The 25,301-nt window shown below is 35.9% G+C and overlaps 1 protein-coding gene and 1 long non-coding RNA gene across 3 annotated transcripts in view; one reads left to right on the forward strand and one right to left on the reverse strand.

The window, feature by feature from the left end:
* The window catches only part of LOC116664161, a 265,889-nt gene that overhangs the window by 115,297 nt on the left and 125,291 nt on the right, over positions 1-25,301 (forward strand). The window lies entirely within an intron of this gene.
* On the reverse strand, positions 12,359-20,646 carry LOC116664162. The gene is made up of 3 exons (XR_004320522.1): positions 20,560-20,646; positions 17,756-17,758; positions 12,359-12,368 (listed from the first exon to the last, which is right to left on the reverse strand). It is a non-coding gene; the product is annotated as an uncharacterized LOC116664162 (long non-coding RNA).

Raw genomic sequence — 25,301 nt, forward strand, 5'->3', positions numbered from 1 at the left:
AGTGTAACTTTTTTGATAAGTAATTCAACACCCTATTCTAAAGGCCTAACAGTTCCCCCAGCTTTTGACCCAGCAATTCTACCTCAAAGAATGAATCCTAAGGCAATATTCGTTAAGCACGGAAGTTTAAAAATGAAAAAAAAAATTGAACAATAGATTGCTTAAATAAACTATATATGCGTAACACATGTAGAGTTTCCTTATCTATAAAATGTACATCATACTAGTTTCTATCCTATTACTTTGTTGTGGAATTTATTAATTGAGAAAAATGTATGTAAGGTATATAGTAAGCACTCTCTAGCAGTTGATTATCGTGTACATGTTTTAAAGTTCTCAAAATACTTTGCTGTCTTGGGAGGAATGTTCCAGGTGAATGGAAATACCCTGAGGTGGCATGTACTTGGCAGGCTTCCTCACGAATGGGCAGGTGGCTGCAGCCCAGTGAGTGCAGGGGAGCAGGGGGAGATGATGATGATGATGAGTTTGGAGAGGTGGCTGGGGCCAGATCACATATGGTCTTTTAGGCCATGTTAACAACCTGACATTTTATATTTATTTGTTTACTGTTTGTCTTCCCTACAAGGATTCATCTCTACAAGGGCAAGTATTTGCTTTTATTCACTGCTGTACCCATAGCATCTAGATCTGCACTGTTCAATATGGTAGCTGCTGGCTGCTAGTGACTGAGCGCTTGAAATGTGGCTGGTCTGAATTGTGATGTAAATGATCTCTCTCATAAATATTTATATTTGTCGCATATTGACATGATAATACAGAGATAGATTGGATGGAATAAAATATTATTAAAATTAATTTTATTAATTTCTTTTTACTTTATAAAATGTCGCTATTAGAAAATTTGAAATTACCTATGTGGCTCACATTATACTTCTGCTAAAGGCACAGGTGGGAAAGGCACACAGTTGTCATTCAGCAAATATTTGTTGAATGAATGAATGAGCACATGTTGTAGTCTACCTTGATTCTGTTTAACATGACCTCTGAATTTTAAATTTGACTCAAAAACTATGGGATTTGTGGTTGACTTGTCTCTGATTAATATTTGTCATAAGCGCCTCGCCTAGCTTCTTGTCTCCTCCCAGCTCTCTCTTACTGAGCCCCTCTGTGAGCTACCTGGTTGTGCACGTTTTTGGCTGTAGAGTAGGTAGCTCCTAGTTGAGGCAGAAAATTCTGCTGTTGTCCGTGTAGATAAACAAAGACTTGGATCTGACAGGATCGAACAGTAGCTCTAGTGTGTGAATTTTAGGTCCAATATCATAATCTTGGTAGATGTTGTCATAAGGATTTGGCCAATGAATACATCAGTATATATTTAATTTATTGAAAAAGTCACAAACCAATATATGTAAAAGCAATTATGACATAAGTGCCTTTTATATTGAAAGATGTATTTACAGGGTAAAACTCTAAAGTAAGGAGGTGGTAGTTTTTTGTTTGTTTGTTTTGGTTTAAAAAAACTGCATCTTTCTATGCATCTGTAACTGTGGAGTTTATATTAAGTTTTTATCTGTGCATTTACCTGTAGGGAGTTCATATGCATCTGTGTTGACCTGGTACATATTTATAGTAAGCACTTTTTCCTATCTATAGAAACGTAGGTAAGTTAATTTTTAGAATTTATGGGCAGCCATAGACAGTGTTTTCTAAGTGGATGACAGACACTGGGGCTGAATCCTGCTTCAGGCAGTAGCAGGCAAGTTAAACCATCACTGATTGACTTTTATTAACTCTGATTTGTAAGGCTGATAGGCTCAGGCTTGCAGCTGATGGACAGGTTTTTGTCACCCAGCCAAGATAGGAATCCTAGAGAAATGCCAAAGAGAAAAGACAGTGTTGTTCCCCCAAACCCATTGTGCTTTGAACGTTTGCTACTTTGTTTTTTCTATTTTACATACCCAAGCTGAAATGTTTTTACCAATTATTTTGTCATTCTTTATAAAACTTAGTTTAATCAGACGCTGAGTCTGATCTTTGTGCTTTAGGCTATGGCTGTAAATAGCAATGAAGTGGAAATACTGTTTGTTTAAGAAGCTGGAATGCATTGGTTCACTTGAGAGAGAGAGGGGAGGAATATGAACACACAATCTTTCCTCAACTCCTAGTTCCCTCCAAGAGATATCTTTAAAAAAATGTCCTTTCAATTGTTTTTAGAGAATTCTCATAAGGGCTAGTTCAGTATGACATGAAATTCGTGTATGTAACTAACATATTTATTTTTCTTTCTTGCTAGGTTGAGTTCTAGGCAGATTTGTGGAGTTTGTGTTTGATAGCTCCAAACTACTTTTTCATCTAACAAGTATTTGTCGAGCATCCACAGAATGGACTAAGCCCTTGGCTTTCTAGGTGCTTTTGCAAGCATTGCACTTAAACTTCATGAAGATGTGACATGCAAGTGTTATTATTCCCATTTTCAGATGAACAGATGCATTCTCCAAGAGGTTTTAAAAAGTCTCACAGCCAGAAAGGAACAGTATTAGGTCCTCTAATTCTGTGTGTTCAGTGATTTTTCTCTTAGGTACAGCTCCTTCAAGTCTTCCTTTATGTTCCACTAATTAAAACCTGATCTCTGAAATGATCTGATAGTGTCATTCCCGTGAAGATGGAAAGGTGGCTGAGGCTTACTGGGCTTCTAATTTCCCTTGAGATTTCTCCTTTCATCCTTGGGTTATTTAGAAATCTGTTGTTCAATTTTGAAATATTTCGAGATTTTCTAGATATCTTACTGTTACTGGATTCTAATTGAATACTGTTCTGATCACAGAACATACTCTATCATTTTGATCCTTTGTAATTCACTAAGACCTGCTTAATGGCTCAACTACGGTCCTTCTGTCTTGGTGAATGATCCATTGCACTTTGCGAGAATGTGTGTTTGCTACTGTCCAGTACAGTGTTCAGGCATATCAGTCCAAGTTGTTCTGTTGTTCAAATCTTCTGTTTCCTTTCTAATTGACCTACTTGTTCTATCAATTGCCAGGAGAGGGCTATTATTATCTCCAACTATGGATTTGTCTATTTCTTTATTTTCTACTGTAAAATTTTGATTCATATATTTGAGAACATAGTTATTAGATTCACTAACTTTTAAGATCATTATGACATCATAATGAACTGATTTTTTTTTATTATTATTAAACCTTCTTTATCTGATGGTACTTTTCTTCCCAGAGTCTACTTTGGCTGACACAAATCTACCATATGAGCTTTCTTATGCTTAGTGTTTGTGTGATACATTATTTTTCATCCTTTCATTTTCAATCTGTCTGTGCCTTAGTCTTTTAAGCATGTTCTGCAATCAGCATGTAGTTAAACATTGTTTTTGTTTTTTTCAGTCTGACAATCTGCCTTTTAGCTAAGTCATTAGTCCATTTACATTCAGTTTAATTATTGATATGTTTGTATTTAGGTTTACTATTTTGATGTTTGTTTTCTTTCTGTCCTATCTGCTTCTTGTTAATCTATTTCTCCTTTTCTGCCTGCTTTTGAGTTAAATGAGTATATGTAATATTTCATTAGATGTTCTCTACTTTTAGGTTATACTTCTTGGTATTGTATTTTAGTGATTGCTGTAGAGATTAAAATATTCATCTTTAAATTTTCATAGCCTACATTAAAAAAATATTCTATTTCCTTATAATCAGTGCAAGAATTTTAAACTTGTATATTTCCAGTTACTGGCCATGCCTGCCCATTGTGCTCTTACTATCAATATGTGTTATTTTTCACATAGGGTATAAACCTCATAACACATTGATATAATTTTGGCTTTAAACAGTCAATAGACATTTAAAAACTTTTATCTATCAGTCTATCTCTCTATATAGCTATTATCTATTTATCTAGCTAGCTAGCTATCTGATAAAGGTATAGATATAGATATATGAGAATTTAAAAATACATTTTATATTTTATGTATAATAGGAATAATTTTATAGGATTTGAAATATTTTACATTCTTATGTGTACATATATATATATCAGAGTAAGTTGAAAAATTCTTTATATTTATCCATATATGTCTTTCCTAGTGTTCTTTGTTCCTTCATGCAGAGTGAGTTCTTCTCCAGTATTTCCCTTCAGATTAAAAAATATCCTTCAGCATTTCTTGTGGTGCAGGTCAACTAGGGATGAATTCTTTCAGCCTTTGTCTGTCTGAAAATTTATTTTTTTCTTCCTTCATAAAGGATATTTTCACTGGATATAGAATCTAGGTTGACAGTTTTTTCTTTCTGAACTTAAAAATGTCATTCCATTTTCTACTATTCTCCATTGTTTCTGATGAATAGTCATATTTCATTCTGATTGTTGTTCACTGGTGCATAAACTGTGATTTTGTTTTCCTCAGGCTGCTTTGAAGATTTGGCTTTCAGCACTTGGCTATGATGTGTATAGGTACGGTTTTCTTTGTATTTATCCTGATTTGGGTAAATTGAGTGGAACTGTGGGTCACAGTTTTTATCAGTTTTGCAAAATTCTCAGTTATTACCCCTTCGTGTATTTTTTTGCCCCATTTTTCTCTCTTCTTTATATGGAATTCCAATTATGCATACATCAGCCCATTTGATATTGTTCCACAGATTTCAGATGGTGTATCTTTTTTTTACTTTCTTTCTCTTTGAATTGCAGTTTGAATAATTTCTATGAGCATATCTTTAAGTTTACTCATTTTTTTCCTCTTCTGCATTGAATAAAAAGAATTCTGATAGGCTCTGTTAATATCTCTTTTAGTTCTAAAATTTCCACTTGGATCTTTTATGTAATTTCCATCTCACTAATGAAATTTTCTATTTGTTTGCTTGTGTCATTAACTCATAATCCTTTAATATATTTATTATATTTATTTGTTTTGAAGTTTCTCTCTGATTATTCCAACATCTGGGCCATATCTGAGTCTGATTCTTTTGATTGTTTCTTTTCTTAATGATGGGTCATATTTTCTCATTCCTTTGCATGGCCTCAGTTTTTGATTAAATGCTATATATTTATGTAAGATAAATGTAGAGACTGAATAAATCATATTTGTGCTAAGAGAAAGGCTTGCCGCTTCTGTCATGCAAGCACTGTCAATATATTTTTAGTTGAGCAAGGTTTGGGCCATATTGTTGTTTAGTTAGATTCAGTTTAGCACAGTCTTCAAATGAGTTGAGGGCAGGTTCAATGTATTCCTTTTATCACGCTTTGGATTTGAGTTCCTGAGGATATTCCTTGATTCTCCTGTATTGCCTTCATTCTTTAGCAGGTCCCACACACTTAAAATCAGATAGGGAAACTTTCTGAGCTCTCTTACCTCTGTTTCAGCCATAGGAGGCCACTGCTTATATTCATTGTAAGACTCAAAGTGCCAGGAAGGTTTCTCTCATTTCTCCTATCCTGCCCTTAGACTTTACCAGGCTTTGCATGCCTGTGCCTGGCTGTGTGTGTATATGTATTTGTGTATGTGTGTGTGTGTGTGTGTGTGTGAAAAGGTTATTTTATCAGTTGTTGAGAGAAGAGTAATGAAGTTTCTAACCATATAGATTTGTCTATTTTTCCTTTCAATGCTGTAAGTTTTGCTTCATATATTTTGTAGCTGTTATTTGGTGCCTGTATTTTAAAATTGCTGTGTCTTCTTGGTGAATTGACTCTTAGTATTATGTAACGTCCTTCCATGTCTGTGCTAGTTTTCTTTCCTCTGAGGTCTCCTCTATCTGATATTAACATAGCCACACTTGCTTTCTTTTGATTAATATTTGTATGACATATATTTTTCCATCCCTTAACTTTCAGCCTACATATAACATCATAGTTGAAGTGTATCTCTTGGACAGTATATAGTTGGGTAATTTTTATAATATGGTATGCCAATCTCTGTTTTTTTAATGATCATAATTGATTCACATATTTAATTTAATTTTTGATATGCTAAGGCTTAAATCAGACATTTTATTTTTGGTTTTGGTCTGTTCTTTCTGTTATTTGTTGCTTTGTTTTGTATTCCCTGCCCTTCCTCTGGGTCACAGAAACATTTTTTAAAATTTCTTTTTGATTTATTTATAGTATTTTAAGAATATCTCTTTGTATAGCTCTTTTAGCAGTTGTTCTGGGTAGTATATTATACAAGCATAACTCATCACAGTCTACTTGTGTCAATATATTATCAGTTTGAGTAACATGTAGAAACTTAATTCCCTTTATGTCTCTTTACCCTCCTCTACTGGTAATATAATTGCCTTAAATATTTTTCTACATACATTTAGAACCATATCAGATATGATTATATACATATTTTTGGCTTCAACTATCAAGCATAATTTAGAATTTCCTTTAACAGGAGGAAAATATATTGTGTTTAACTATATATTTACTCCTTCCATTGTTCTTTCTTCATTTTTGGATGTTTCTTGATTCCTTCTTTCATCATTTCCTTTTTGTTAAGAGAACTTTATTTAGCCAATCTTTTAAGTACTGATGATAAATTCTCTTAGTTTTCTTTTGTTATGAGAATGTCTTTATTCTTCTTTATTCCTGAAAGATACTTTCTTCAGATATAGAATTGTATCTGAAGGACTGAGACTCCTTTTGTTTCACAAATGTCATGCAATTCCTTATGGTTTCAGTAGCTTCAGCTGAGAAATCTGCTGCCGTTAAAATTGTCTTGTCCTATATAGGTAAAATGTTGTCTCTCTTTTTACTGTTCTCAAGATTTTTTTGTTTTTCTTTTCAGTTTTCAGAAGTCTGACCAAGATGTGTCTTGGCATGAATTTCTTTGGTTAAATCCTGCTTTGAGATTTGCTCAGCTTTGTGAATCTGTAGGTTTATGTTTTTCTGCAAAATTGAGGAAGCTTTCAGCCATTATATCTTTAAGTACCTTTTCAACCCACCCTCTTTATTCTCTCTTAATTATATGCTAATAACAATAATTTTAGATCTTTTGTGATAGTACCACAGTTCACTGAGGCTCAGGTAATTTTCTTCTGTTTCTTTTCTCTCCATTGTTCAAAACGGGTAACATCTATCATTCTGCTTTCAAGTTCACTGATTCTTTTCTCTATCTCCTCCAGTCTGTTGTTGAGCCCCTTCACTGAGATATTTTATTTGAACTTTTGTAGTTTTTAGTTCCAAAATTTCCATTTGATTCTTCTTTGTATTTTATATTCTTTGCTGAGAGTTTCCATTTCTCTGCTGAGAGTTTCTTTCTTTCTTTTTTTTCATTTGTTTTGAGTGTGTTTGTAATTGCTTATTGAAGCATTTTTATGATGGCTGCTTTAAACATCTTTGTCAGATAATTCTAACATTTCTGTCATCTCTGTGTTGGCAACTATTGATTTTTTTTTTTATTCAAGTTGATTTTTTTCTGGTTCTTAGTAGCTGATTTTTAAAAAATATTAAACCTGGATGTTTTGGATATTATGTTATAACACTATGAATCTGATTTACACCTGTTTTAGCTGGCTTCTTTAATTAACCACTGTGACATAGGGAGTGGAAGGTACTGCCTTGTTACTGGTAAATGGGAATAGAAGTCCATGTTCCCCACTCAGCCTCTGTTGACACACAGGTTGAGGTGGGGCTCCCCATTATTGCAGGGTAGGAGTGAGATTTCCAGCTCCTCTCTAGTCCTCCACTGATACCACTGGGAAGCGATCTTGTTACAGCTGCTTGGCAGTGAAAGTCCTTACTCTTCACTCGACTTTGTCTGACTCTACTTCAGAAGCAGGGGCATAGGCACTTCTGTACTGCTGAATGGGAGTGGGTTATAGGTTCTGGGCACCCACTTGATATCCACTGGGAAGGACTCATCATTGCTCAGCGTAGATAAAAGACTGACTCTCTACATGATTTTCTCTGACACCATCCTCGCAGGTGGTGTGCAGCCTAGCAGGCTGGAAGTCTAGGCTGCCCACTCAAGCTTTTGCCAGTGTAGTTAGGAGTGAGGCCACAGTTTTTTCTGTGGTGTTTGGCTGGAATAAATCATTTGTCAAAAGTTTCTGTCTTGCTAGGCTGCCCCATTCCTGGTCCTCTTGCTGGAGAGAGCAGCCGTTGTTGAAGGTTTTTTGTTTGTTTGTTTGTTTGAGCCAGTTGATATTTCCAGCTTTCCAGCATTTTTAGCTCCTCAGCTGAGATACATGAAGAAAAAGGAAAACTCAGGTAGCTAACTAATTTGTTGTTCCCTGGGTCTTACATCCCTAAACAGTCTGTCTGTCTTCTTTTTAAAATATATGTATGTTGTCTAAGGGCTTTAGTTGTAGGTACTGGAAGAAATAGGGGAAATAATCTCTACTCCATCTTCTTGGAAGCAGAAGTCTCTCTGAGTGAAGAGTGAAGGAAATACAATGGAGCAAAGACAGTCTGCTCAACAAATAGTCCTAGAAAAACTGGACATTCCCATGCAAAAAAGTAATCTAGATATAGCTCTTATACCCTTCAGAAGATTAACTCAAAATGGTTTAAGACCTTAGAGTAAAATGCAAAACTATAAAACTTCTCTAACATAAGAGAAAACCTAGATAACACTGGGTATGGTGTGAGACACAATTCATGAAAAAAAAAATTGATAATCTGGACTTCATTAAAATAAAAAACTTATGTACTGCAAAAGATGCTGTCAAGGAAGTATGAAGACAAGCCACAGACTGGGAGAAAATATTTGCAAAAGACCTAGCTGTTAGATTGTTATCTAAAAATATATAAAGAACACTAAACTCAACAATAAGAGAATTAACAATCTGATTTAAAAGTGGGCAAAATACCTGAAAATACACTTTACGAGAAAAGATATGCACATAGACAAAAAGCACATAAAAAAAGCTGAACATCGTATGTCACTAGGGAATTGCTAATTAAAACAATAAAATACCTTTACACACCTATTAGGACAGCCAAAATCCGGAACACTGATAACACCAGATGCTAGTGAGGATGTGGGACCACAGGGACTCTCATATGTTGTTGGTGGAAATGCAAAGTGATAAACCACTTTTGTTGGGTTTGAGAGGTTCTTGTCTTGTTGCAGAAAGAATTCAGAGACAAGACGTGGAGATTAAGAAAGCAAAGCAAGGAATTATAAAGGATAGGTAGTACGCTCTCAAGGAAAGAGCTGGCAGACCCAAGTGAGTGGCTGCCCTGAGTTTCCTTGGCAAGCTCGTTACATGAGTGTAAAAATGAATGGGCAGAATATTCATTGGTGGGGAGGGGTTTGGGGTCATCTTTCCTGATCTTCATCCCTGCTCCCCCAGGTGGGGAGGAGGGATTTTTCATCCTTTTTTAGTCTTGATTGGGAAGTTGGATGAGGTCATAATGAACAGAAGGTTTCACTTGGATGGGGTTATCATAAGCAAAAGGTTACTTTTGGACAGAGGTCATAATGATCGAAAGGTTACATTCGGATAGTGGGGATTCCTGTCCTGTCCCACACTTCTGCCTCCAGGACACTTATCAACCCAGAAGGTATGGTTTTTTTATTAGTCCAGAGGATCCTGCTTTTCTTGGTCTGTCCCAGGACCCCTGTTGTTTACAGGGTGTATGGTTTTCTACCATTTGCCCTTGTCCCCCTTTCTCTCCTCGTATGTAGCTACCTGCCTGCTCTAACATTTTGGAAGACAATTATAATTTCTAACAAAATTAAATATACTCCATCAGTTGGGCTTCTTGAATTTACACAAAGGAGTTGAACACTTACTTAACATTCACATAAAAGCTGCACACAGATGTTTATGCAGCTTTCTTAATAATTGCCCAAACTTAGAGGCAACCAAGATGTCCTTTAGTAGTTAGATAGTACTTTAGTAGATAAAGACACTGTGGTACATCCAGACAATGGAACATTATCCAGTGACGAAAAGAAATGAGCTATTAAGCTATAGAGAGACATGAAGGAAACTTAAATGTGCATCACTAAGTTAAAGAGGGTAATCTATAAAGGCTAAGATATGTATGATTCCAATTATATGACATTCTGGAAAATGACAAAACCTTGGAGATAGTAAAAGGATCCAGGGTTAGGAAGGATACAGGGATGAATGGAGAATTTTTAGGGCAGTGACACTATTCTGTATTTGGGTTTGACTTAATTGTTACTTATGGTATTGTTATCATTAAAAAGTCCAGTGCCTGGAATATAGTAGTCATGCAATAAGTATTGTACAAAAAGAATGCATAAATAAATGAATGAATGTTCAACTTTAGGCAAAATGGTGAAATAGGGCAAAGTTTCCCTAAAAGATTGTTTTTTTCTTTATGAACTACAAAATACTTAATTGGAAAAGCTCTTCTTTCCTCCTAATATTTGAGCAGCATTTATGACCTGGAGGAAGCCTTTGATAAACACGACATAGGCTCATTATACTGATCACAGAACTACGTGTGTTTGGGATAGGTGTCTCCTACTTACAATAGGTTATAAACATTTACATGACAAGGGACTATTTGTTGTTACTCATTTTATATCCAGCAAAGAACCTTGGCATTCCTTTTGATTAGTAGATGCTTGATAAATATTTGCTGAACAAATGTTAAAAACTGATCCATTTACTGTCCTAGGTAACTACGAAAGAGGATCTTAGTTTAAAGTTGGAATTTATGCTCTATCCTAAACATTTCTGTTATGGACTAAACTGTGTCCCTCCTCTCTCCCCTCCCCCCAAATTATGTGAGCTGAAATCTCAACTTCCAGAGCCTCAGAATGTAATCCTATTTGGAGGTAAGATCTTTAAAGATATGATTAAGTTAAAATGAGGCCATTAGGGTGGGACAACTCTAATCCAATATAATTGGTGTCCTTATTAGAAGAGGAAGAGATACCTGGGGCTTAAGCACAGAGAAAAGGCCATGTAAGGCCGCAGTGGGAAGGCAGCCATCTACAAACCAAGGAGAGAGGCTAAGGAGAAACCAAATCTGCCAATACCTTGATCTTGGACTTCCAGCCTCCACAACTGCGAGAAATAAATTTCCATTGTTTAAGCTGCTCAGTCTGTGGTCTTTTGCAATGGCAGCTCTAGCAGACTACCATAATTTATTTGAATGAATAACAGGGAAACCCCACATTTTAATATTGTGAATAATTATTGAACAGATATGTTGCTATTTCTCCACATGCCTTGGCAAAGTGGCAAATATGCGTCCCTTGAATTTAAAATCATTTTTCTGGTAAATATCAAGTTTTGCTTTGTTTTTTTCCTCTCTCTTCTTTTACCATTAAAATTATACCTGAACATTTTTACATATTCTGCTCCTTTCCCCCAAGAAACTACCATCTCTATCTTACAATCTGTTGTGGTCTGACTGGTGCTAACTTGGCACCCTTTATCCCAACTGACTGAAATCTGGGGACTTCAAAGAGTACCAATCCACAGTGCCCCACATTGGGTCATTTGATATTCAGTTCAATATTTCCCTGCAGAGCCTAGGATCTACTTTATGCAACAACTTTCCCTCCATACATGTTATTTCCTCCCCAGAACCTTCTTAGGTGACACCCTCCCAGGTTAGAACTAAGGAGGAAGCAAACTGGTGATATTTTATCAGTGGGCTGGGACCCAAGTATAACCACAGCCCCAGTTTTGGGAGTCTCCTTTTTTGTAACACTCCTACCGGAGGTAGGGTGATAATAAAGCCAGACACAGACATTTCCTTCAACTTTTCCAGACAATGTGGCTCCTTGAAGTAGATTACAATGAAGTCTGTACAAAGTAAGAAGCATGTTGGAGCCTCCCTCCTCAGGGCAAAACCAGTTTTTGGTCTGAGACTGACCCTAAGTGGAGTCAAAATCCAATTGTTACATCATCCTTAAAGTATGCTATTTAACATGAAGGCAGCCTATAAAGTAGCAGTTAGAGCAAAAATCTCTGGCTTTAAGGATCATTAAATATTTTTAAGAGTATATAGGAGGGTTTCAAAGGGTAACAACATAAAGTTTTAAAAGCTATTTATCTATGTCATCTAATTTTTCTTTTTCAGATGACATCTTTATGTTGGTAAGCCTTGAACTGTGTGAGTTTTAATATGACAGGCAAGATATTTTTGAAACCATAATTACTATATATTTGTTGTATTAGTCACATCTATCAGATTTTAAAATATGCTAATTTAGTCATAAAAATGGAGAAAATATCTAGATGCAGTTTCCAAAGACGTTCTGTTTCAACTTTTGTTCTTTCTCGCAGTCTTATCACCAGTCAGTGCTGTGTCTGGCCTTGCAGGAGTTTGGGGGGCTAGAAAGGAATGGAAGTCACAGCTGAAGAGTTATTCTGCATCCACAGTGCGCTGGAGAACTGTCTGAGTGCAACATACTTTACCATTAAAACCTCCCTGTGAAGTGGAATTTTCTGTTCACTAACTGATCAAAATACTTGTGTTACTTATTACTGCTGGATCTTTAGCAGCTCCATGAAGTTTTGTGAGTTCCTTGAGCTGGAGGGTAATTGTGGGCAGGAGTGACAGAAATGGTGAAGTTTTTCCAGGAATGTCCTCTGTGAGTTGAACAGTGTGGTCTGAGACTCACAGGTCATGGTTGTCAAGGGTGGTCTTTAGTGTTGTGAAGAAAGACCTCCAGGTTTCTTCCTGGCTTAAAGTACTCATTTGTGCAGTGAGATGGTGAAATCAATGTACCCCCAGTTAACTTTTTATTTGGTAATGAGGAGGTTGTAGGGAGAGAACTGGTGGCAGTGGTAAAACAATAGCCAGGAACTGCTTTGGAGGGAGCTACCTCAGAAGCCACCTCCACCTTTGAAAGCTAACTCTTGTACATGGCTTGTATGCATAATTGCTGACTTTTTTACACGGCCTGTCCTACAAGGGTTCCCCTTTACAGGAACCCTGAGCCACATGAACGAGGTATTAGACTATAACGGAATTTTGCAAACGATGGAATTGTTAGAGATCAAGTAATATCATTAGTGAGTCAGCTGATAGGCTGATTTGGCCAAGAGATCTGAGAAACTGATACAACTATTTAGATAAATGAAGGCTGATACTAGTTTAGTTTTCTGCCAAATTTTAACCATGAAACCTAGGCATTTGAGTATATAATAGTTAAAAAGAATTAAAAACATACATAGTCCTTCAACTTTTGCAGTGTACAGTCGGGGGGAGGGGTGACAATAAAAACAAATAATTACATAGTTAAAAATAGTTGGACAAAGATAAAAATAATAGAAGCTAACATATGTGGATTATAATGGATAGATTTTCTTTTAAGAAGGAAGAAATACCCAGGATGCCTATCTCCCCATGTGAACTTAATTAACTTGGTTGATATTCAGAAGTTTTGGGCTTTTTCAGGGGTCAGGGGGCAAATTTGGTGCCATGCAACATTCAGTATTTTGATTCCAAAAAAAAAAAGTGATTATGATCCATATTCCATTGTGTACTTTTAATATAAGGCAAACTTACCAAATGTGAACATTTTAATTGGACTATTCTAAGCAGTACCATTGCTCTAGACGTTCTTGTCAAGATGAATCTTACATTAAAACATTTCTCCCAAGCTATCACAAAACCCAGAATCATTAAAAATTTAAGAACTGCTAAAATACAAAGGACATGCATCTCCTTACATTGTTTATGTTTTGCATTTCACTCAGTTTGAGTAATGAAACTAAATTGGTTGGGTTCTTTTATACTTTGCCTGTTTCTAATCAGTTTCACTTTTGATTTTCCATGAGCTCACTGAGTGATGTTGTTTTGGGGATTTACATACTCCGGGCATTATCCGTATTTTCAACCAACTTGTGGTCATTGAAAGAAAAAATTCCAGTGTCTTTGAGGGTTTGTGAATCCTGGAATACTCTGCTAGAGGAGTAAAAATTAAACTGGGGGTTAAGAATACTTTAACAGGGATAGTAATGGAATTGTGTGGAACTTGGGTTTATTCTGAAAAGTCAAACTTTATTAGTACGTCTGTATTTTCTCAGTTGCTTAATACATTTCATAATTATGCTGAATTTTGTTGAAGTACTATAATATGAATAGATATGTTACAGTCTTTAATTTTTATCTCTTGATGTCTGCTATAAATCCTGGTAATGTAGACACTGTATATATTTAATAAACACAGCTTGGATGCAGCCTATCCTCCAAATAATTGTAAGGCAAGCCCAGTAGGATATTAAATCTATGCCAGCTCAGACAATTTCAGCAGGAACAAAATGTCTTTGATTAGCATACCATTCTACTGTGCTATTAATTGGTAATGTAAATAAACAATTGATATGCACCTTGCTATATGTTCTGCTAGAAGCCTCAAATTAAATCTTTTAAAGCAAACAATCATAATTGAATACAAAATAGCTGAACTCCATTATTTATGGCAAGTCCTTCTAATTATTTGGTATTTATGAGTAGAAGGATAGGATTGCTGCCTCTGGATAGTTGACAGAAGTGGAGATTAAGCTGGCATTATCAGTGGTTTATCATTCAGCTGGAGAATTACCTCTCTTGCCTCTTCTCTCCTTTGGGTGAGCTGCCTTGTGGCCATTCTGCTGTTCATTAGCACCTCTACCAGAAATGTGCAGGACACGAAGTCCTAGCCAGCCCCGCTTTACTCCTTGTCAGCAATTCTGGTCATAGGAGTAGGGGACAAGATTGAAACTAATGGCTGAGATGAGGTTTGAGGATTATCTGTGGTTTTCATTAGTCCTCTCCACTTGTTAACAAGCTGAATCCAGAGCTGAATGCAGTATTTTTTCTTTATTCACCTGAATGTGCAGTGTATTTAGTCCCTGATAAAAATTCTAGCTTGCTATTTATGCCCTACCAATCGGTGGGACATAAGAAAAACTGAATAGACTAAAGAATTGCAACTTAGTTGTGAAAAACTGATGATGTCTGTCTCTACACTCATAGACAAGGGTGAGATGTTTACACACACACAGAAAGAGACAGGGACAGAGACAGAGGGAGACAGAGAGAGAGAGAGAGGAAGAGAGAGAGACACTTTGTAATCAAGTCCTTGCAAAGTCTTTCATCATTTTCAGTATTTTTTCAGTAATTTTATTTTGGACGCAGTGATTATTTGTGGAAGATACACATTAGCATGAAACTCCTTCAATCAATTGTTCCAAAAGAGGACAAAGAAATTTAACACAGATTTAGTAGTAATTTCATGAAGCATTAAAAGTGCAAGTATTAGATGTTATTAGCTAAACATAGCAATTCAGCATAGAAATCAAGAATATACACCCACAGGAAAAAAATTCAGTTTCAGTGTATGTAGATAGGGGCTTTGGGAAAAACAGCAAGTGTCAGCATTTTATGTGGATTAAAATAGGCCTGTATCCCAAAGACCCAAATAGAAGTAAATGGGGAGTGCACACTGGAGAGCTGAGTCAGATGACTCGAGCCATGGCCCTGGTGACCACCAATAAACTGATATTAATTAAAGACACATGTGAAAAGTTTAAAGTTATTTTGTAAATATATGTGATATTTTACACAAATGGATGAAGCAGCAGTCCCAAGTAATGTATTTAATGTAGGCAATTTAAATACGAAAGTATAACAAAATTCAGAAATGGAATACTGTGTCAACATGTGACAGTTTCATCCACATCCCTAAAAACTTGGTCAAAAATGATTTGGGTACATTCTCATTAGAAATATAAAGGATGATTGTATCTTCAGGATTGGTCTTATATAAGAGAATATAGTTGTTTTCTAAAACATGGTAAATTTAATTGTGCTAGCAATCATAACCACCTCTGATTGTAGAGGGCATTATAGGATTAATCAATTGCAAAAGGACAATAACACTTTGAAAGAGTTTTATAAATTCAACATAAATATAATACATCTTAATCTAAATACCTTCAGCATGATATAGGTAATTCCATGAAGTCATTCTATACAATTTAAACCTGAAGTTTTAGAGGAAACCTGAGGTAGGAGAGCTCATTGAACTATCAAACCCAGTCCTTGGGACCCAAACCTACAGGATCCTTTGCAGTTGCCCTATGGATGAATCCAAATCACTGCCCATTTATTTGCAGGTGTTAAAATAATTGCAAAGGGACTAATGTGCATTTTGTAGCAAACAGCTGATGTTACTGCTCACTGTTTTTATTTATTCATTTTTTCAAATTAGGGCTTCAGTAGCCAAGAACTATATGAGGTGAGAGTGATACGGTTTTCAGCATTAATACAGGAGCTTGCATCGCTTTTTTAAAGACAATTTGTCTATAAGCTTTTTGTATTCAGAGAACAATTTATTTGTGTTTGTTTAGTATATCAAAAAAGCTACTGGAGCCACAAAACTTGAGTTTTACAGTAATTCATTAGGTCCAGCAAATAAGTAGAATCTAGTTTATTACAGTCCCTATTTTCTTTAATCCAATATAAATGCTAATATGATCTGAGCCTCCATCTTCTTTCTGGAATTGGGCTGTGTGATCTGTTAAAAAAAAAAAAAAGCCCCCTTTTTCATTGAGGTGACCCCTATCTAAGTCCACAATAAAAGAGCTTCTGGGGCTTTTCCTGACCAATTTATTAGAACCTGCGAACTGGAGAAATCATGCCAGACCAGATTCTAGAATCTGTTGTCTAAGGCTCCTAAAACCTCCAGTCTGAAACCAAAGTTTAGCTCAGAAAACTAGTAAATGCCAAATACCATCTTTCCTGGGAAAGCCAGGAACTTGTTCTCTTCCTTAACATGACTTTTAAAACTATTTGACTAGTGTCAAATTGCTGTTTTTGCATCTTGGGAAGCAGTCTGAAAACTGGCACTGAAATAAGTAAGTGAAGCCTGAGGCTGCCCTGGAAGCTGGAGTATTATTGATTAATATTTGGTAACATTATGAATTTACATTTTATCTATTATTAGGCAAACTCTTGGGAAGAGACTGCAGTTTAAATGTTACCATAAAGGGTGTTCAGTGTAAGTAAGGAAAGTTAGCCACCAGTCCATCTTACCGATCACAAAAATGGGCTTGATATGTGTTATAAATAACAAAGAAGGATTTACCTTTTATTTAGGCTGCAAGGCAGTTTATAGCAAAATAACTTGCTGGAAGAATAGGAGAGTTGGATTCACAAAATACAGAGTCAGTTATTTGGAAATGGACTGCTTTGGTGAAGCAGGATCTTCTGCTGAAGCTAATGATCTGTCTTTTGTGCACAGCACTCCATGAAGCCATCTTCAAGTATTGGGCAGTGATTTGGGGCAATGCTCAAAAGATACGTAGATATGTGTAGCAGTGTCATGGCCCAGATGTCTGGAAGGAGGAATGCTGCCATGGCCAAGCCTTCAGTATGTTCAGAAGCGCACATCCTGGTCCAGCCTAACTGCCCAGAGCATAGAGATACGAAAGTGGAGTGTTGGAGCCCTCTGCCCTTGGTCACTCTGACCTGAATAAGTCCTTGAAGAGAGTGAGCCCTTGGTGGGAGTGAAGAATTTGGCATTATGTGTCAGTTTCTTTGCTTGTGGCAGCTGAAGAGAGAGAACAATAATAGCATGAAAGAAGCAATATGAGTCCTCCGTGGTTTCATAGGTTTATTATTTTTATTCTTTTTTTTTTAATTGAAGTGTTGTCAGCTATAATGTGTCCATTTCTCGTGTACAATGTAATGTCCCAGTCATGCACATATATGTGTATATATATATATACTTACTCATTTTCATATTCTTTTTCATTAAAGGTTATTACAAGATACTGAATATAGTTCTGTGTGCTATTCAGAAGATATTTGTTTTTCTTACCTATTTTTACATATAATGGTTAACATTTTCAAATCTCAAACTCCCAAATTTATCCCTTCTCACCCCCTTTCCCCCAGTAATGATAGGATTGTTTACTATGTGAGTTTGTTTCTGTTTTGTAGATAAGTTCACTAGTGTCCTCTTTTTTTTTTTTTAATATGCCACATATGAGTTACAGCATATGGTATTTTATTTCTCTTTCTGGCTTACTTCAGTTAGAATGATGATCTCCAGGTCCATCCATGTTGCTGCAAATGGCATTATTTTATTATTTTTTATGGCTGAGTAATATTCCATTGTGTAACTATACCACAACTTCTTTATCCAGTCATCTATTGATGGACATTTAGGTTGCTTCCATGTCTTGGCTATTGTATATAGTGCTGCTGTGAACATTGGGGTGCATGTATCTTTTTGAATTAGATTTCCCTCCAGATATATGCCTAGGAGTGGGATTGCTGGATCATATGATAAGTCTATTTTTAGTCTTTTGAGGAAACTCCATACTGTTTTCCATAATGGCTGCACCAAACTATATTTCCACCCCAAATGTAGGAGTGTTCCCTTTTCTCCATACCCTCTCCAGCATTTATCGTTTATGAACTTTTGAATGATGGCCATTCTGACTGGTGTGAGGTGATACCTCAATGTAGTTTTGATTTACATTTCTCTGATAATTAGCAATATTGAGCATTTTTTCATGTGCCTCTTGGTCATTGGTATGTCTTCACTGGAAGATTGCTTGTTTAGGTCCTCTGCCCACTTTTGGATTAGATTTTTGTTGTTGTTGTTGTTATTGTTGTTGTTATTAAGTTGTATGAACCGTTTATATTTTCTGAAAATTAAACTTTTGTCAGTCACATCATTTGCAAATATTTTCTCCCATTCTGTAGGTTGTCATTTTGTTTTACTTATGGTTTCCTTTGCTTTGCAAAAGCTTATGAGTTTAATTAGGTCCCACTTGTTTACTTTTGCTTTTATTTCTATTGCCTGAGTAGACTGCCCTAGGAGAACATTGCTAAGATTTATGTCAGAGAATGTTTTGCCTATGTTTTCTTCTATGAGGTTTATCATGTCTTGTCTTATATTTAAGTCTTTAAGCCATTTTGAGTTTATTTTTGTGTATGGAGTGAGGGAGTGTTGTAACTTCATTGATTTACATGCAGCTGTCCAGTTTTCCCAACACGACTTGCTGACGAGATTGTCTTTTCTTCATTGTGTATTCTTGCCTCCTTTGTTGGAGATTAATTGACTGTAGGCCTATGGGTTTATTTCTGGGCTCTCTATTCTGTTCCATTGATCCATATGTCTGTTGTTGTTGTTGTTGTTGTTGTTGTTATTTGACAGTGGCCTGGCAATTTCTCATTGCAGAATGTTTTTGTTACTTAAAACATAATGATACCTTTGGGAAATGGCAAGAGGTGAATGAAAATGAGTAGTTTCACTTATAATTTTACACAGGAGAGTAAAGCACAGGTAGGAAACTACATATAAAACTACCATAATGCCTCTATGAGTATCAGATCTACCAACCCTGTTCTATCCCCAGTAGTGCGTGTGGGATTCATGCTGGCCAATTACACTGGATAAGAACTAGAACTCTTCTCTCTTGGTCACTTTATAGTGGCTATGTGGGAATCATCCCTGGCTTGTCTAGTCAGTCACTATGAATCAAACCATCATGTTGTTTGAATTTTTAAAAACATTTAGCCCTAATATTGAAATAGAGGAAAATATCATTTAAATATAGAACTACAGTGTATGTTTGAGAGAGAATGTAGTGTTGGTTCACAAGCCTGGGCATTCCCAAGGTCACACCTCAAACTGGTTCCCATGCGTGGAGATAAGGAGAGACTGAAGAAAGAGGCAGGTCACTCCAGGTTGGAAGGTAGCAGGTTTCATCAGCTAGAGAACTTACATATGAAGCTCAGCTTGGGTGGCCGCAAGATGAACAGATCTTTGCACCTGCCTGTCAGAATCTCAAAAATTTAATGGAGGTCTTAACAAGGTTCAGTCACATATACCATCCAGATGGTCTCAATAACACACTGCTTTCTCAAAGCTGTGTCTTTGAATACAGCTCCCACTTTGGGAATGGTGGGCAGAATGCACCTTCCAAGAACAAGGGAGGGGTGAGGAGCCTCCGATCGCTCTGGTCCAGCTTGAGGGTCCATTGGCAGTCGCGTCTTCTTGATGACTTCCTCCAACAGGCAGGGAACAGAGCTGTAGAAGAATGCAGAAGGAATAATGGAAATAGAAATAGCAGATCTCCAAGAAACTGCTTAGAATTAGAGATAATATACAGTTAATTAGTTGTATTAGTTTCAATTGTTGTTACAACAAATCACCACAAACTTGGTGGGTTAAAACAAATTCTTCTCTTACAGTTCTGTGAGTCAGAGGTCCAGTACAGGTCTCACTGGGTGAAAACTGAGGTGTTGGCAGAGCAGTGTTCCTTTCTGGAGACTCTCAGGGAGAATCCCTTTCCTTGTCTTTCCCGGATTCTTGAGCTTGCCCACATTCCTGGGCTCCTGGCCCCCTTCCTTTATGTTCAAAGCCAGCAACATCCCACCCTTTTGACCCTTCTTCCATCAGCATGTCTCTTTCCTCAGCTGAGAGATTTTCTGCTTAGAGACTCATGTGGTTAGATTGGGTCCACCTGAAAAATGCAGGATCCTCTCCCCAGCTCAAAGTCCATAATCTTAATCACTTCTGCACAGTCCCTTTACAAGTGGAAGGGGACACACTCACAGGTTTTGGGGATTAGGACGTAGACATATTTGGAGAATCTTACTCTGCCTACTTCCTTAATACATTCTGCTTTCCCTTCCCTTTAAGTTTTCTTCCTTTTGCTTAATCACATAAACTTTACCTTAAGACCTTTATCAGTTCAAACTCTCCTCACTTTTTTGTTCATTCATCCATTTGTCTCTTTATCTATTTGTCTATTATTTATACAAGGAATGAATATCTATTTAGCATCCCTTCTTGGTGAGATTACTCTCCAGTCTCTTTGAAAAAAATACAGAATAGGCAAGTAACTATGACTAATATACCAAATAATATGCAGACACCTTCATGCTTGTGAAAAGGGCAGTACTAAGTAGAAGACAGAGCATTCTTACCAGAGTGAGGACAGGGAACACTGCTGGCCCCGAGGGCTCTGTAACGTTCAAGGGGCAGTTGGCTGAATGAGAGTGTGTGACCGAGACTGTTAGGTCCAACCCACCCAGCCTAGGGCTGGCCAGAAAGATTGCATATCAACAAATGAAAGATCACATGAATGCATCTAAGTCAGGTTGGCCATCTACAGTCCATGAGCTAAATTAGCCCCCTGTTTTTATAAATAAAGTTTAATTGGAATATAGCCATACATTATGTTACGTAATGTTTATGGCAGCATTCATGATATAACAATAGTGTTGAGTATTTGTGACAGAAACCATATGGCCTACAAAGGAGAAAGCGTTATCTGGCCATTTTACAGAGAAAATTTGTCAACCCCTGATATATGCCAACAAGGGACTTTAAATATCAGTTAGGATGCTTTCAGGATCAAGTAACAGAGTGTTTAACAGTGGATTAAACTATGAAGAAAATGCATTATAGTGTGTAAAGATAGTGCAATGTTTTATTAATTACATGGCTCAAAGAAGTCATCAAGGACCTGGGTTCCTTCCATCTTTTCTGCTCTGCCAACCTTGGCATGTTGGCTTGGTGTATAGGCTATCCGTGCTCCTAGGATGACTGCTGCATTTCCAGGCATCACATGCTCATGCTGCCTCATTAGAGGTGGAGTACATGTGATACTTCCTTCACATGTCACTTTTCATGAAGAAGGAAGATTTTGCTTGTACCCTCTTCATCACTACCCTGAAGTGGACTTTTCTTACTTCTCATTGGATGGAATTGCATCACATGCTTCCGGCTAACTCACTGCTGAGAGTGGACTGACCATGACTGACTTAGGCTATTCCCCAAGCACATGACTGCTGGGAAAAATACCCAGACAAGCTGGGACTATGCCAGGGATAAAAAGGGAGAAATTAGCTGTGTTGCCAAAAGTGTCTGCCCTTCTTGCCCTAGTAATTATGTGCCAATTCCAATGCCTTTAATCTCAGACCTGCCCATGGAGACTCAATGCATTTACTCAGCTCAGATTTTTTGCTGCTTGCCATTTTAATGAATAAACAAGCCTGACTTTTGATTCAGGCAGCTTACTTTGGGCTCCTGGCCATGTTCTCTCTGGACTAAACCTCTACTTTCTAGCATAGCAATTATATGAGGAGCTGTGGAGTTACTTTGGGAATCAAATGACCGCACTTTGAATTTCAGCTCTGCCAATTACTTACTATGCCATATTTTTTCCCCTTTAAAATGGACACAATTACAGAACTCATTTCATATGTTATTATTAAGGTAAAATAAAATAATTTAAATAAAGTGTCTTGTATGGTTTTGGGCACACGGAAGTGCTCGGTGAACGTTATCTGTTACTGTTATCTCTATTACCATCTTTGCACAGGCAGTTCGTTGTAGTATTTCCCTGAGTCTGAAGTAGGATACCAGTCTAATAATTAATTATTTTACATACTCATGAAAACCTCAATCAACTTTTGGAAGGAAAAGCAGAACCCTAGGATCTGATATTGTCATGCTGATCTCCTGAATCCTGGGATGCCAGCTCAGAACAAGTGGCCCGTGAATACATGCAAACTGATCTAGACTGAGTTATGCAAACCACTCATTGGTAAGTTTAGGTATGCTCTATCTAAACCAAAGAAAGCATTTTGTGCTGCTTAAAATATAGGGCTTTGGTAAACAGTGTGATTGACGACTTACACCCATAAAATTTAAGATCTTACCATGTTTCACCTTATGTAAGTATTCTTTCTGTTTTCTTAATCTCTTACTGGTTTTATATTCTAGTTGTTTCTTAAATCTATCTCTTCTTCATTCCTACTACCACATAATGTTTGACATCTAGACTATTGAGCAGAAAAAGGTAATCAATAAAAAAATCACCACACACAAATTTTAGAACTCAAAAGGATGAAATCTAAGATAAGAAAATCACTGTAAGAATAGACTTAGCAGTAGATTGGAAATGTCAGAAAAATGATGAGCAAAACTGAAGAGGCACCATTTGTAATTATCAAATATGAAGTACAGAGCAACGTAGACTGAAATGAACAAAAGCTCAATGACTTGGGGGATAATACCAAGTGGTCTAAGTTATTAAAATTGGAGTCCTACAAGAGAATGAGAGAGAAAATAGGGGAAAAATATTCAGAGACATAATGGCTGAGAATTTCAGAATTTGGTAAAAATAATCAAACTACAGGTTTAAGATCAGTGAACAGCAAGCAAAATATATACAAAGAAAACCTAGGCAACATAATTACAAGGCTAAAGATGAAAAATTTAAAAAAATCTTAAAATTACATTCAGGGCAACGACAATATACAAATGATGGCTTGATCTCTAATCAGAAACCATGGAGGTCAGAAGACAGTTGAAAAATACTTTGAAGCGTCTCTCCTCCCCCACCCCCCCAAAACCCCCACTCAATCCAGAGTTCTATATCCTGGAAAACATTCTTCAATAATAAAGACAAAATAAAGGCATTTCAGATGAAAAAAAAAAAACTAAGAAAATTCTTTGTCAGCAGACTAGCACTATAGGATATGCTAAAGAAAGTTCTTCAGAAATGATACTAAATGGAAAATCAGATCTACAGGAAGGAATGAAGAGAACTGGAAATGGTAATATGTGGTTAAATATCAAAGACTAAATTTTTCTTCCCTTAAATTTTTAAAAGGCTGTAGACTTTAATGCAAAAAATAATAACCTTTATTGTGATGTTAGAACACATTTTGGAAGTAAATGTAAGCAGCAAAAACACTAATGATAAGGAATGAACAAGTAGATATTAAGTTAATTACAGTGTTAAAAAGTTAGTTTCCTATATTTTATTTATGTGAAGTGATACTTTATTTATCAAAGTAGATTGTGATGAGTTAAGGGAGTATATTTTGATCCATAGACTAGTATTACTAGTAAAGGTAATTTACTGATGTATATAGAAAAGTCTAAGTAGGATATGAATGGGATACAAAAAGAAATAGTTTGAAATCAAAGAAGGAAAGAAGAGAAGAGGAACAAAATTCAGATGAGGCAAAAAGAAAACAAATAGTTATATGGTACATTTAAATTTAACCATATCATAACTATATAGTTAAAAATGAACAAAATAAATAATCTTATAAAAATGAAGAGATCTCCTGACTGGATAAAAACAGTAGTATTTAACTATATTTAAAGAGATACAGCATAATACAAAGGCATCTGAGATTGAAAATAAATGTATAGAAAATGTATCATGTGCGGAGTAGATACAAGAAAGATGGTGTGGCCATGTCAATATAAGCCAAGTGGATTTTTAAGTAGCATAAGAATTGCCAGAGATAAAGAGACACATTTCATAATAAGAAAGGAAGCAATTTACCACGAAGATACAACAGTCATAAATGTGTATGTATCAAATAATAAATTCTAAAAATATATGAAGCAAAAATTGATAGAGCCAAAAGGAGAAATAGACAAGCTCACAATCCTTTTTCAGTAACGGACAGAAAAATAGACAAAAAATGCTAGAGAAAAATAGGTCTGAATAACAGTAGCAACCAACCTGAGCTAACAGAGATAGGCTGCTAAGTTCAACAACTACAGACTATGCCTTCTTTTCAAATAAACATGAGCATTCACAGAAACTGACTGTAAAATGAGCAAAATTACACATTTCAATCCATTTTAAAAGATTGAATTCTCATAGATGATGTCCTATGGAATTAAATTAGAAATCATAGCAGTAACATGTTCAGAAATGTTCCAAGTATTTGACATTAAGCTGAATTTTCTAGGTTACCTGTGGGTTATAGAAAAAGTTGTAATGGAAATTAGAAAATATTTTGAACTTAGCAATAATTATAATTCAATGTCTCAACACTTCTGTGATACAATGCTCCAAGCGAAATTTATAGATTCATATTAGAAAAGATTAAAAAGGCTAGAAATAAATTATCTAAGCTTCCACCTAAAGAAACTAGATAAAGAAGAGGATATTAAATGTAAAATGTAGAAGGAAGGGAATAACAAAGAAAAGCAGAAATCAGTGACATAGAAAACAGATGAATAATAAAAAAATGAACAGAGTCAAATGTGACATCTTTGAAAATAGTTATAGAATTAATAGACTCCTAACAAGACTGTTAAAGAAAAAAAGAGAGAGAAATATATATCATGAATGAAATAAGGGACCTCACTACAAATGCTCCAGATATTAAGAGGGTAGTAAGAGATTATTATGAAAAACATTATTTTAATAAAATCAACAATTTAGATGAAATAGACAAAGTACTAAAAATATACTATAAACAAAACTGGCATGAGAGGAAACAGAAAATCATACTAGAACTACATTTATTAAATAAATGCATAAAAAATATATGAAATAAATTAAATGTATAATAAGAACATTTTCTTCCAAGAAAACTCTAGGCTTAGATGATTTCCATGGTGAAATTTATCAGATATTTTTTAAAGACAT

This window comes from Camelus ferus, chromosome 6 (genome assembly GCF_009834535.1).
Source record: "Camelus ferus isolate YT-003-E chromosome 6, BCGSAC_Cfer_1.0, whole genome shotgun sequence".
Taxonomy (NCBI): Eukaryota; Metazoa; Chordata; class Mammalia; order Artiodactyla; family Camelidae; genus Camelus; species Camelus ferus.